Below are 15,198 nucleotides of genomic sequence, written 5' to 3' on the forward strand. Positions count from 1 at the left end.
GTATCTCTGTTTGATCCCCAGCAGGGATACTTCTGCCCTACTTGTGTGCAGCAAGTCCAACTGGGCCCGGATCTCTTTCAGTTTCTTATATAATGCCCTATTCTTTTTTTCCACCATAGCCTGCATGACCCAGTGCAATTGGGATTCTAGCTCATTTTCCATTGGCTCCGTCTGTTTCCCCTTTTTGGCCTGGAGTGCTATAAGTTCCCCACGCACAACTGCCTTAAAGGCATCCCAGAGTCCCTCTTGTGTGACCTCTTGGCTAACATTAGCTACAAAGTATTCATCTATTTTGTCCCCTATTGCGTCTGCCGTTACAATATTAATGAGTAATTCCCTTGTGAAAGTCCAGGCCCACAGTACTCTACGCGGCCACCAGTCCCTCATTGTCACCGTCAATGGTGCGTGACCGATACAGAGATTGTTTCTAGCTCCACATCCTCCACCAGCCCTATCATATTGGCTGCCACCCAAACATAATATATTCTAGATAGGGTTTGATAGACATGTGACAAGCATGTGTAACCTCTTTCTGCCCCACTATTGACTCTTTAAATAATTCTAAGGGCCAGGTTTTCAAAGCCCTCTAGATCATACTAAAATGATTCCTTCCCTGTTGCTGTGGTTGCTGTGGGACCCCCCTTTTCTCCCACCTTCCTCTGCCCCATTACTTCCCTTTCACCCTCCCTCATCCCTCGCCCCCCCCTCTATACCCGCCTGGTCCTTCCCTCCTATATCTCCTCCCCTGTCCTACCCAGGACCGGGTCAGAGATCCTGTGATACCCCCTAGGCGATACCCAGAGGCTCTGGACTACATACATTCCTGGGGTACTCCCCTCTGGGGGGGAGCTAGACCCCCTATCGAATTACATGGCCACGTCATGACCACCCTGCCTTCCTCCTAAACCCCTAAACCCCACCATCAACACGCCTGCATTAACACCCCACTCTACTACGTTCCCCACCTCTCATTCTGGCCACTCTTCCAGATCCAGCCTTCCTTGATCAATCTCTTTTTTGTGTCTCTTTTAAGTCAGGGCACCAATCCTCCTTCCTGCATCCCTTCCTCTATGGCTCTCCCCTGGGGGCCTTTCAGCCTTGCTCCTCTTCCCCCAGCCTCCCCCACCCCGACCACTCCCAAGGTCTGCTCCATCTAGGGGAGGAGGGTCTGACCCGACATGTTGGCTCCACTTCCTCTTCTTCCAGGTATAGCAGTGCCAGGCCCTCCGCACATATTGTAGCTCGATGTTGCATGCCATCCAATGTGAAGAGAAGACCAAAGGGGAAAGTCCATTTGTAGGGGATGCGTTTTGCAATAAGAGCTTTTGTCACAGGGCCCATCACCCTCCTTTTCTGTAGGGTGGACAACAGCAAGTCTTGGACGAGCTGAATCTGCAAGCCATTCACCGTCAAGTTTACTTGGCTCCTAGCCGCTCGCAGAATACTCTCCTTCATTGCATACGAAGTAAGGGTGACCAGAATGCCTCTCATTGTCTCATTCCGGGCCCTGACCTCTTGGGGCCCACTCTTTGTATTTGGTCGATCCGTATGTTGTACGAATGCATCTCCATTAGCAGACTCCCGAAACACTGCTGGATCGTTCCCTTCAGCTCTGAATCTAGTATTGATTTATTGAGACCTTTCACCCGAATATTTGATCTGCGCGACCGGTTTTCCAAATCTTCTGCTTGCAGTTCTAGGTTATGGGTGGCCCTAGCTACATGTTCTAGGAGCTCGCTGTTTTGTTTTACCTCCTCTGAGATCTCCGAAAACCCTTGTTCTGTGACATCCAACCTATCTCCAAGATCCTTCACGTCTTACCTACCTTCCTTTAAAGAGCTTCTCAGTTCTTCCCTCAAAATTGCAAATTGATCTTGGAAAGTGGCCACCATTCGCCCCTCTAGGTCTTGGGGCATTCTTTTAGATCATCTTTGTTTAGGGCCATGCTGTGTGCCTCTTAGCACCTGGCATCTCGAGAGTTTCCCCGCCGGCACTCGCACACCCCAGATGATGTTCCAGTACGTAGCTCTTCTTCACTATTTCCCCACCTCAAGGAGTGTCTCTCTCTTTGTGCTCCCCTGAGTCAGATACCTATGCTGTGTGCCTAGTATGCCAGCCCCTCTCCCTCCTGGGACCGTGGTTTGGCTGCGGTTGTCCCCAATTAGTGAATCCTGCCTCAGTTGTCCACTCAGTCAACCTCCGGGGCAGGAGGCGATTCGTGGGCTCTGTGTTGTTTCCTCCAGACACCCTCTGTCACCTCTCGGGCGGATGTTCTCACCGCTCCCGATCTTGTCTAATTGTACAGAGGCTGTGTCACTGTGATTCTGGCCTACCTTCCCTTTATTGCCAGCGGCCTCTTCCCAATAGATGCACCACAGCTCTTTCATCTCCCACTGCAGACCTTCGCCAGGAGGATCAATTCTTGTCTCTTTGCTCCTTCCTTAAATGATCCCATCATACTACTTGTGGGGTCTGTAAACATCCCTTTTCTATTTCTCCCCTGATATCCCACCGTTCTCCAATCTCCCCCCTCTGGCTCTCACTTTGTTGCCTCTCTCCTGAGCCCCCTGCCCTCCTGGCGCGCCTTGCTGTCTGGCACCGACAGTGGCCCGGGGTGCTTTCCTCTTCTCTCCTTTTGTCACCCGCCGGGTGGGAGTGTGGGCCAGGGCGCTCTCCTCTTCTCTCCTGCTGGGGCAGGAGTATTAGTGCTCCCTGGACCTGCTCCTCACTGAGACGACCCTCTTTCCGCACCCCCCTGAGGTCTCTTTCAGTGTTCTCCTGCAGGCTCGGGCCTCCTGCTCACCACCAGCTCACTGCGCCTCCATAGGGGGGCCACTCTGCAGAACCTGCAGCATCAGGAAGCTTGCATTGACCTACGCACTCACCTTTCGGCCCTCTGCGCCCTCCACGGAATGGGTCCGGATTTATTCGGTGGGGAGCTCCACTGATCCAAGGTCGCTAGGGATCACTACCGCTATTCCTTCTTGGTCACTCCTCCTCTACCCCTCCAGTCTATGTGCCAATCCAGGAGTGGGTTCTGCCGTATTCAGTCCCTTCAGAGAGGGCCCCTGTCTGACCCTCTACTCCCTGCCTGCACCACACTGGGTTCCGGCAACTTTGGTGGGGTGTGTCACGCTTACCGGGAGACCGGGGTTCGTTGCACGCGCTTTCCCTTCCTGGCGCCTCTATTCGCGCTTCCGCGCTTGGAGAGGCGCCGGAGGGAGAGCTTCGGGGACCCAAGCTGCAGCTCCTCGGCGCATGCGCGGGAGACCGCGATCACGGTTCCGCGCATGCGCCGTGGATTGGGCACCTGTGATTGGAGGGGCTTGCTTCCCAAGCCTCGCTCTGGGTCCGCCGGCGCCCGGCGACGATCAGCTTGCGTTCCAGGCCTCGTGGGCGGCAGCGGCCCATAAAGGGAGAGTGAGGATCTGGAGCAGATCGTGTCTCAACGCGTTCTGTTCCTGATCGTGTTTACTCGCTCACCTTTTGTTCCAGCGCCAGTTTTCCTCAGTTCAGCCTTACCTGGGGTTCTCCTCTCCTCTTTTTTCCTTGGTCCTCCTCTTGCCAGCTCCCTGTCTTGCCCCGGGTCCCTCTGGATTCTCCCTTTTGTTCCCTTTTGGGTTGCAGGGGTTCTCTGCCTTCCTGGACTCCTCTCCTTGCCTGGTCCACGTCAGCTTTCCCTCCTTCCCGGGTTTTCCCTCCTTCTGCCTGGCTAGGCAGCCCTGCCTTGATTTTCCCTTTTTCTCCTGCTCCTCGCCAGCCTGTGCTCTGTGGTCTTCCTTCCAGTGTATTCTCCTGGAGTACGCCTCAGCCATTCATGGACCCTTGAGCGCCACAGTATCCATTGTCTTCTCCTGGTGTACGCCTTTGCCATCCTTGGACTCTTGAGCACCACAGCATCCAGTGTCTTCTCCTGGTGTACGCCTTTGCCATCCTTGGACTCTTGAGCACCACAGCATCCAGTGTCTTCTCCTGGTGTTCGCCTCACCCATCCTTGGACTCTTGAGCTCCTCTGCATCCAGCACCTTCCCTGGTGTACGCCCGGCCATTTCTTGGACTCTTGAGCACCACCACACGTCTCGGTCCTCCCTGGACCTTGGAGCTCCATCATCTCAAGAACTTGTTCCTTCAGCCTCTCCTGCCTGTGCCTGCACAGTCCCGACGTCACAGTAATCAGGAGAGAGCAGCTCGTGACGTTGGGAATCGGTCCATCTTTTACCCAGTACCCATTCTGGGTGGAGGAGAGGCTGGTTCCTCGTGTCACCAATCCTTCTTGTCAGTCTGGCTGCCCCGTCGAGATCAACCAAACATACAGGTACGCAACATTCTCGTGACTCACACCTTAACAGGGTGCCGCTCTCCTCTCCCCTTTACAGAGGGTGGTGTAATGCTTCAGGACTTGCGCCACACTGGTCCCCAATTGACCTGCACGGCCTGCTTTTGTTGGCCTGAGTCGGGGCGCAGGACTGTCAAGGATGGCACTCTGTCAAGAGTGGCACAGGGCCCCCAGGTAGGGTTTGGGTGGCTGTGTTTATATAAGGTGACAGATAAGTACACACACAGCAGGAAACTCATCAAGAAAGAAAAGTAGGCAACTGTAGTTGTGAACAGAAAGGGGCAGGAAATACAAAGGTACAAACAAACTGGATTCCCTCTTGGGGTGTATGCAGATATGGAAAAAGAGTGTTCCACGGACCTTTGGAAACTCCAGCCTTCTGCACGGATTACTATTACAGAGGCCCACTCTGTCTGCTCATGGCTGGGAACAACAGCTGTGGGTGTCTGTTAAACAGAAAGCGCGACAAGGGAAGGGGCAGAGGTTGCCTGCCGGAAACCAACAGTCAAGCTCTGTAAAAAAGATCAACATAAGACACAAGAGAGACAAGAACAGAAATAACCTGGGACAAGGAAGTCTAAGAGAAATCTAGGAGAAGGGAATGAAGGAAGAAACAGTACAATAGAAATGGGTAAACTAAAGGGGAGGACAGAGGAGTCAAGGAAGAGAAGGACAGGGATCAAGAACAAGGGGTTGCAAACAAGGAAGAGAGCAAGGGAGAAGCAGCCAGGAAAGAGGGGCGCTGCAAACAAGGAAGCAGGGCTGCAGTACCAAATGGTACAAGGTACAGAAAAACTGTAGTGGATTGCAGAGGACTGTAGTAGGCTGCTAGGCAGCGAGTCCAGAGGAGCAGGACTGAGAGCTGTAGGAAGCGGCAGACAGAGAGCCCAGAGGAGTAGGGCAGCAAGGAGCGAACCCAAAGGAACAGGGGGTAGAGGCAGAAAGACCCGAGGGTCAGGGCTGAAAGCAGAAGAAAGTAGCAGGCTGCAAGGCAGGGAGCCCATCGGAGCAGAGCAGCAAGGAGCGAGCTCAGAGGAGCAGAGCAGCGAGGCAGGGAGCCCGGAAGGCTATGGCTGCAGGCAGCGGAGTGTAACAGGTTGCAAGGCAGGAAGCCCAGAGGAGCAGGGCTGCGAGGCAGGGAGCCCAAAAGGCTAGGGCTGTAGGCAGCAGGGTGTAGCAGGCTGCAAGGCAGGAAGCCCAGCGGAGCAGGGCTGTGAGGCAGGGAGCCAAAAAAGGCTAGGGCTGTAGGCAGCAGGGTGTAGCAGGCTGCAAGGCAGGAAGCCCAGAAAGAGCACCGGAACAAAAGCAGGAAAATGCAGCAGCAGGAACAGCATACAAATTCGAGACAAAAGGCAAAAAGGGGCTGGGGGGACTCTTGATGCAAGAGACTGAGCTCCTGCAGGCAGCTGCTTAAATACCGCCCTGCCCTGTACTGAGGCAGGCTAATTGGCAGCACCTGGAGCAGCACACCTGAAAACAATCTACCTCCTCCCTCTCTGGTCCTGAGATGGTGGAAGCAGCACTGATCCCTAGGGCTTCTGGGGATTGTGGTTCCAATGCTGACGAATGGGAATGGCCAGGAATTGATAGCTGTAGCAAGGTGCATTGTGGTACCTGTAGTTAGTTGAGTTATATAAGAAGGCACCAAAGTCATGCAAATGGGAATTAAGTACCAAAGTGTGAATAGGGGTTGTTCCAAGAGTATTCTGAAGATAAATGAATTACAAATAGTCCATGATGGTTGCCAATGTGTGCACCCATGGCGCAGGCATGACAGTTTGCCCCTCTCCAGGCCCCTCTCCAGGCTCCCTGAAGACTGACCAGCAAGAAGAGCAAGACCAAGTCCTGCCACACCGTGAAAAAGTCTTATACGAAAAAGGCACATCATGAAGCTCCAAAAACTGTTTAAAGCTGCAAGGTGAGAGTCTTGAAGGGAGGAGACAATACCAATGTTCCGAACCTTTGAGGTAGAAGTCAGAAAGGACAAAGTCTTAAGGGCCCAAAACCCAACAGTGCGTTCATGAACTGAGAGACTATGAAGATCTGCTGCAGGCTCCATGGCATATATTTCTTTGAAAGTAGTGGTCTTCCTTAGGGCTGGCAACGGTACAGTGCTGAAAGGTGGAACCAGAGATACAGCTGAATAGGTTGCTCTAGGAGGGTCTGCCAAATATTCAGAAGCAGCAATAGCAACATTAAGATTTGCAGCAGGGACTTCAGAAGCCACAGCAGCTGGGAGATCATGAATGGCAGTCGGAAGTTCAGGTGCTGTAGCAGCTGGGAGTATAGGTGCCACAGGAGTACCAGCTGGCAGGGATGCAACTGAGACTGAAGGAGTACAGTCTGATAGTTTAGGTGCTGCAGAGGCACCAGCAGGAACAACCGGAGCTGTAGCCTTAATAGGAGAGCTGTTAACTGCCGTTGCAACAGGTATTGTTCTTGCAGGCAGAGAGGAAGGGGGTGCTTCAACTGCAGTAAGAGTGATTTGAGATGCTGCTTCAGTAGCAGATTTAGAAGTACTAGCAGGAGGAGCAGCAGAGATTGGGCTTGCAGATTCTGTAACAGGTAGCACGGCTGATGGAGGATCAGGGAAGGGTAGGCTTTCTGATGGCTGGCCTTCAAAGTCTTGTGTGCTCCGGTGGATAGATGGGTCTGGGATATTGACTGTTGGCAAAGCTGGATTCCAGACAGGTACTGGGTATAGTTCAGGATCTGACACATGGTCTGGTGCACAAAAGTCCATAGAAGCAGAGTACCTCTCTGACTTGGTCACCTCTTCAGAGGCTGTAAGTGCGAGTAAAGGACCGCCATCAAGGGTAAGAACGGGACAATCCTTTGACTCAGCAGGATCTCCAGCCAGATGATTACACTTGATTTGTGGTGTAAAAGCAGTGTGAGTGATTTGGCCCACCGAAGGAGTTAATTCTTCACTATCTGAGCAACAGCCTGAGTTACTGTGGCTAGTAAGTGAATGAGCTAAGTCAAACTTTAGAAGGTATGCATATGCCAAGTTCAGGTCTTCCATCTGCTCTGTATAACTCTGTATCCTTTTCTGTATTACCCTTCCAGGCCTTATCATCCCAATCTCTAAAGACAGAATGTCGGGTGTTGGGCATAGTGCCAGATGGTCTGGTAAATTGTGTCCCTTTGCTAGATTCTTACTATGCAAATAGACAAATTCATCATAGAGGTCTTCAGTTTGTCTTTTAAGGCCTAAGAGTTGTTCTTGTAACAGGTATGTTCCATTAGCCTGTTCTACAGCTTCAGAATCTGGTGTAGAAGAAAATTCGGGTGTTGCAATAGGAAGACTGACCTTAGAGTTATCATGGTTAGTAGTTACTGGGGAAGTATTAAGACAACCAATGGTCAGTATTGGTCTTTTGTACCCAGGACCAGCTGCACTAACCTCAGGATACTGAATGCCTTGTCCTGTTAAATGAGTGTTTCCAGCAGTCTGGGGAGGTTGTGTAGCTTGCCAAGCTGATCTTGAGCATATCACTTTGGCAACAGCGTACTCTGGTTGAGAGTCTGCCACAATGAGTGCAATATCCTTGGCAGTAGCAGTGTTACGACATTGGTCCTGAGACAGGGTAACCTGGGATAAAGGAATACAAGGTTTATAAACCAGCTGAATGTCGAATGCAGTGTCAGAAGAAATGCCAGAAAACGCATGAGTGTTTTCCACTGGTTGGGCTAACAAAATCTGCAGGAATTCATTTTCTTGCTGTAGTTCTTCTACAGATAGAGACTGCGGATCATAGTTGCCAATGTCATAGTAGTTACACATAGAAGGGTCAGCGAGCCAGTGAGAGTAGTACTGTGCTTGTAAACCTTTGTTTACTAGTGCGAGTCTGTCTTTTAAACTAGGGTTTTTGTTTGCAGTCCTTAAGAAAGCTTTAGATTTTTGCAGAGGTTTCTTGAATCGAAAGGAAAGCATCCTTGTTCTGTGTGTGCCTTTCCTGCCTATGGAACAAGAATTTTTTGGCTCTTGCATTCTGTCAAGGATGGCACTCTGTCAAGAGTGGCACAGGGCCCCCAGGTAGGGTTTGGGTGGCTGTGTTGATGTAAGGTGACAGATAAGTACACACACAGCAGGAAACTCATCAAGAAAGAAAAGTAGGCAACTGTAGTTGTGAACAGAAAGGGGCAGGAAATACAAAGATACAAACAAACTGGATTCCCTCTTGGGGTGTATGCAGATATGGAAAAAGAGTGTTCCACGGACCTTTGGAAACTCCAGCCTTCTGCACGGATTACTATTACAGAGGCCCACTCTGTCTGCTCATGGCTGGGAACAACAGCTGTGGGTGTCTGTTAAACAGAAAACGCGACAAGGGAAGGGGCAGAGGTTGCCTGCCGGAAACCAACAGTCAAGCTCTGTACAAAGGATCAACATAAGACACAAGAGAGACAAGAACAGAAATAACCTGGGACAAGGAAGTCTAAGAGAAATCTAGGAGAAGGGAATGAAGGAAGAAACAGTACAATAGAAATGGGTAAATTAAAGGGGAGGACAGAGGAGTCAAGGAAGAGAAGGACAGGGATCAAGAACAAGGGGTTGCAAACAAGGAAGAGAGCAAGGGAGCAGCAGCCAGGAAAGAGGGGCGCTGCAAACAAGGAAGCAGGGCTGCAGTACCAAATGGTACAAGGTACAGAAAAACTGTAGTGGATTGCAGTGGACTTTAGTAGGCTGCTAGGCAGAGTCCAGAGGAGCAGGACTGAGAGCTGTAGGAAGCGGCAGACAGAGAGCCCAGAGGAGTAGGGCAGCAAGGAGCGAACCCAAAGGAACAGGGCATAGAGGCAGAGAGACCCGAGGGTCAGGGCTGAACGCAGAAGAAAGTAGTAGGCTGCAAGGCAGGGAGCCCAGCGGAGCAGAGCAGCAAGGAGCGAGCTCAGAGGAGCAGAGCAGCGAGGCAGGGAGCCCGGAAGGCTATGGCTGTAGGCAGCGGAATGTAACAGGTTGCAAGGCAGGAAGCCCAGAGGAGCAGGGCTGCGAGGCAGGGAGCCCAAAAGGCTAGGGCTGTAGGCAGCAGGGTGTAGCAGGCTGCAAGGCAGGAAGCCCAGAGGAGCAGGGCTGTGAGGCAGGGAGCCCAAAAGGCTAGGGCTGTAGGCAGCAGGGTGTAACAGGCTGCAAGGCAGGAAGCCCAGCGGAGCAGGGCTGTGAGGCAGGGAGCCCAAAAGGCTAGGGCTGTAGGCAGCAGGGTGTAGCAGGCTGCAAGGCAAGAAGCCCAGAAAGAGCACTGGAACAAAAGCAGGAAAAATCCAGCAGCAGCAGGAACAGCATGCAAATTCAAGACAAAAAGCAAAAAGGGGCTGGGAGGACTCTTGATGCAAGAGACTGAGCTCCTGCAGGCAGCTGCTTAAATACCGCCCTGTCCTGTACTGAGGCAGGCTTATTGGCAGCACCTGGAGCAGCACACCTGAAAACAATCTGCCTCCTCCCTCTCTGGTCCTGAGACGGTGGAATCACCACTGATCCCTAGGGCTTCTGGGGATAATGGCCAGGAATTGATAGCTGTAGCAAGGTGCATTGTGGTACATGTAGTTAGTTGAGTTATATAAGACGGCACCAAAGTCACGCAAATGGGAATTAAGTACCAAAGTGTGAATAGGGGTTGTTCCAAGAGTATTCTGAAGATAAATGAATTACAAATAGTCCATGATGGTTGCCAATGTGTGCGCACATGGCGCAGGCATGACAAGGACACACACGTCCTCACTTGTCGGCGGCCATCTTGGAATGTAGTGATGGGTGTTTTTCATTTAAGCATAGTCTTGAGAAATAATGACTTTCTTATTAGGAAACAAAGTGCGTCGATAGGTTTAATCTCCCACTATATAATATTTTCCATTCAAATGAATGCTACACCATATCGCAAGCAGAGATTCTATATAATTAATTATCAATTTGGATTTAGAATTACCCGGCAGATCATAAACATTTATTAATGACACCATTGAGTTAACGCCATCAATCTTTCTATCAACAGTAATTGCCAAGACATATTCAAATTCATAAATAGGCAAAGATACTTCAGCCTTCAAATGCATAACCACAGGAGTGATCAATCCACCAAAACGAGGACCCCATATGTTTTTCTTTGCTTTCCTTTGAAAAACAACATAGCTGTCTATATACAAATTCTGCATCAGCCATGTTTCCTGCAACAAAATAATATTTGAAGAAAGAATCAAATTCAATCCCAAAGGTTGTCTGTAAATTATCCAAAACCCCTCGTATTCCAAGATCGAATGATGACCTGTGACCTTTCAGTATTCATCAGTTTTCAACTCCCTCAAAATCCGAATTTTCAGTACAATATACATTTTCATTATTGAGATTAGTTATCTTGTTCCGTAGCGAAGAACAGACCTAAATGATTATATCCTTAATAGCATTCTCAGTTGACCGCCATTGGCGTCATAGTCTATTTTCTTTTTCTTTTCATCTATGGGCTTTGCCCCTTTCACAAATTCTTATCCCAAGGTAAAATAATTTGAAGATTGGGTCATAGTAAGTTCCGTGACTATGAGGGAAACCAAATGTATCACCGTCCAATTCTGGCCCCAAGATGTTAAAGGGATCTATACAAGATTGAGATCTTGGGTTGTGATCATTTTTAGAGATGGAACTTGGTGGATCAATTCAAAAACATTTGTCCTGTTCAAGAAAGGACTAGCAGTAGTAGCATAAAGATCGAATGTTTGTATAATTTTTAAAGTTGATTTAGCTATTTTTATAGAAAAAAGATCTAAATTTAGCATGTTTCCTGTATCATGGGTAACTAGATTGGACTTTGGAATTTGTTGTTACAATGCCCATAAATTGATGCACATTACTCAGTACAATCAAACTACCTGATTGGCTGGCTTCTTTATGATCTTTTCTAGCATTTTTAATAGATGCAAAAAAATGATCTCTGGCCATATCGCAATCAGGTAAGGATTTCTCATCCGCTCTTCTGCTGTTCTCCATCCGCAAACCAGGAATATATACCTGAGGTTTCCTTCCTGATGTTTCCTGGGTCAAGAAAGGGATGATTTCAAAATCGATTATTTCTTTCTTGACATATCATGTTTTTTGGAAAAGTAGATCCCAATGCTTGTTTTGTTACAGTGGCTAACGGATTCTTCTTATTACCTCAGGTAAGCTTTTTAGAAGTTAAATGAGTTCGCTTTTGTGTTCTTTTTCTCCCGGCAATGATTGGTTTCAAATTGTTTACTGTAATAGAAGACACCTGAGGATTTAAATTGCCAGTGAAAGCAATGTCATGCCCTAAACCTATTTGATATAAATTTACACAACCTTCACCCATGCCATGTGCACCCAGGTTTAAAGCAGGTTGGGTATCTTCAATCACTATTATCAGAGAATTTAGAGCTTCCTCAATTCGATGTTCCTGTACCGCAGGATCCTACATGATAATAGTCATGTCAACCCGTCTAATTATTTCCTGTTTCTAAGTTCTTAGTCCTTATATAGATTATTGCATAATGAGAAAAATGCTTTAAGTATGGCCAGGAACTCCGATTCGTTCGTGTGTCATCCATACGTGATGAGTCTGAAGAGGAAAAACTCGAGTTGCGTCTTGAAGAAGAAGCATATGCCTTCATTGCGATCTGCGCTAATTCTGGTGTTTTATCTAAGTTGTTTGAAGGAATAGGATTATTTGTTGTTGTGGTATTTTGTTCTCCTACAGGTATCATAATTTTGTCAGGATTTCACTCTACCTGTAGACTTAAGAATACATTTAAAAGAAAGTTGTTAATTGGGTTATCCAATGATGAAATTAGGGTTAGTGCCAATTCTTTTCAGAGGTATTAGAGGAAAGTGGCTTGACAATAATGGCCCTCGTGGATGGCTTAAGAAAAACTGTTATCTTGTCTCGGTCTTTCCCTGCAATATCATTTATGTCACAGATAGAGCCTTTAATTCCAATCACTACTGACTCAGATTGTTTGTTTAATTTCTTACAGTTCCTCTATTTCAGATTGCGGCTCGTGAAAACACAAGAACAGGCAGAGCGTTTCTTGGTTCGCAACGAGTATCTGCGACTGATCACTGGCATAGTTTTGTATTTCAACACTTACTTAGTCAGGTGTAAGGGCATAAGTGTAACCACACAGAGCCCCAAGGAACCACAAGAAACCACTTGCCGCACTGCGCTCCATGCAGTAATGACTTTTTAAGGCAACTGCTGAGTGTTGTAAGGAAGGCATGGTATCAAACAGTGAAGACAGACACAAGTGATCACAGTCAAGGATGTTTATTGAACTTCAATGGGTTAATTGACCGCCTATCTATCCCTAAATCTAAGGATGGGAGCAAGCTACGACCATCAAATAATAATAACTCAGTCTTAGTGGAGTAAAAGGGCATATACTAATAAATGTATTGCCAATCCTTACTTCTAAATACAAATGGTCTGGGAAAAAGATGTAATGCAAAACAAAAGTGTTCAAGAAACAATATGTCAGGCTAGATGACAGCTGGCATCCCTTCCCCGCGTTTTCAGCACGGGACAATGTGGCACACTCGGGCTTTGGACACACTCTGGCTTCTCTGCCACAAGGAAGCAGTTCAAAACATAGGAATCTGGGCCTTCTGTGGCAAAGTTTCTTTCCCAATAAAAGTCTCTTATTGCAGAGTGCCTGGACTATCAAAGTTCCTTTCTCATCAGGATTTTCACATTCTCTGGTTTACTGTTTACCACGGGTCTCCCTCAGTCAGGATTGGACCCCCTTAAACACAACATTCTCAATTGGTCTCCCTCGATCGGGCTCAAACTACAGGTCTCCCTCGATTGGGCACGGACCTTATAATTTCGCTTTCTTTGTTTTCTTTTTTGTCAACAAAATTCTGAGACTTTCGACTATGCGATCGATTTTTCTTAAACCAACATATGGCCACTTCGATTCAGTTCATCCATAAGTTTAACTTTATTGCTTTTGTTTCTGACACTTCTTGCCTGGGTACATCACACAGAGAGCTTCAATTGAGCACACCCAGGGTGCCGGATTACTCTTTTACTTTGTCTCGTACCTTCTCTGACTCATGTTAAAGTTCAGACATTCATCAGATATTGAGCTATACTCACATTTTTCATCACACGCGTTAATATTCTTCGCTCTTCTGCTCTTCATACAATGTTGCTGCTTGCAACTTTGACTTCAACACAGACCGGTCTTGCATCAGGGTCCCCAATTCACCGGCTATGTTGATTTCTCTGGCGCTGGTTTGATCCTGGAGCCAATGACGGCACCACAGCGGCTGCTGCTCCTCCCGACTCGACTAGTCATGCAGAAGGGCCCCGGGTATCTCTAACACACCATGCATGATTCTTCAGTCTGGTTTCCTGGCCTTATGCCTTTTAATCTGAAGGTTTCTGGAAAGTAATTGTTTCTTGCCAGAAAGGTCAAAGGTATCTCCCTCCTTGCTCTCCCTTCTCAGTTTACCGCCTTTCTCCCCTCGTTCAGCTGCTGTCTGGAAAACACTGTTCCTTTATGTGCTTTGCCTCGCTCAGAGTGTGCTTTCGTGCTCCACCTTTTATTCGTGTGAGGAAGCTTATTGGAAGTCAGGTGTGAGTTGTTAACAGTAATTGCCTGACTTTGCCGGACCATAGTAGTGGGACATGTCAGGTACAATGCTCGGGTATGAGTCTGTTTTCTCCCAGAGCAGGCTGTCTGTGTGAAAGTGTATGTGTAGGGAAGGGGGGAGTTACAGTTCCCAGGTATTCTACCTGGTAGGATGGAGTAAAAGTGTTATGGGGGAGATACCGCGTCTCACCATCAGGTGTCCCACTCCCTAAAGACCCAACCACTCACCCAGGTGATCCTCCCGCACTAGTCCACCCCCAAGAACTGGATCCAGAAACGATGGCCGTGTCCTAGCCACCTGGATGACAGATCCTCGGGGACTAGTCAGTGAGACACCTTCTGGTTTCTCACATTGCGTTCCCCTATGCAAGGTAGATATACTTGGTCTTTTCTGATGTCCTCCAATTTTAGGTCCTCGGAGAAAACAATGGGAAAATGTATCCAGGGATTCTCGCATATTCCACGGGTTTCTTTTCCTCCGTTCTTGTAGAGGCGGGGTGTTCATACTTGTATCCCAAATGTATCCTATGAACTGGGATCGAGGGGGTGATTTTTTTATTAGGTGTTCCTTATGTCTTGTGATAAGCTCTTGGCCAATGGTAGGTTCATGAGATTCTGTTTCCGTCCACTCTCACACTGGAGAGCTCTGGTAGTAAGAGTAAAATTGCCAACAATCTTGGGGCATAAATTCCCTACCGGGGTTTGGAAGTTCTTGTAAGAGATTAGATAATGCAGGAAGTCCCTCACCACAATTACTTCTTTTGGGAGTCCAGGAATAATGGCTGATGACACCAGCTGTGATTCTCCCCTGATGTTAATGTACACGAATATCTTGAGAAAGATCTCGTTATCTCTGTTTACACATGAGACTAACTAGAGTCGCATTCTCTAGGTATGTTGTTGTAACAAAATCGCCCCTTATGGCGGTCTGTTTGCTGCCTGACTCAATTAGCACCTTTACATGTGTTCCATTCACCAGGGCTTTTTCATATGTAAAGTCAGCTGAAGACTGGCATTTACATATGCTGAAGGTTTCTAAATCTGCCTCTGTTTCTTCCCACTCTTCCCCTTTTAGGCACCCTATTTCCATAGGTTCTTCTTTTAGATTTCTAGGGCAAAGTCAGGCCAGATGACCAGTTTCTTTACACGAAAAGCAAATAGGATGTAGCGGTTTGATTCCTTTAAGTTCTGGGTCCGGTCTTCTGACTTCTATTCTCTCTTTCGGGATCCACTCTTTGGGTTTAGAGAGCCCTCCCCTCTATCTA

Source organism: Ambystoma mexicanum, chromosome 12 (genome assembly GCF_040938575.1).
Source record: "Ambystoma mexicanum isolate Mex_15411 chromosome 12, UKY_AmexF1_1, whole genome shotgun sequence".
In the NCBI taxonomy this organism is placed as follows: Eukaryota; Metazoa; Chordata; class Amphibia; order Caudata; family Ambystomatidae; genus Ambystoma; species Ambystoma mexicanum.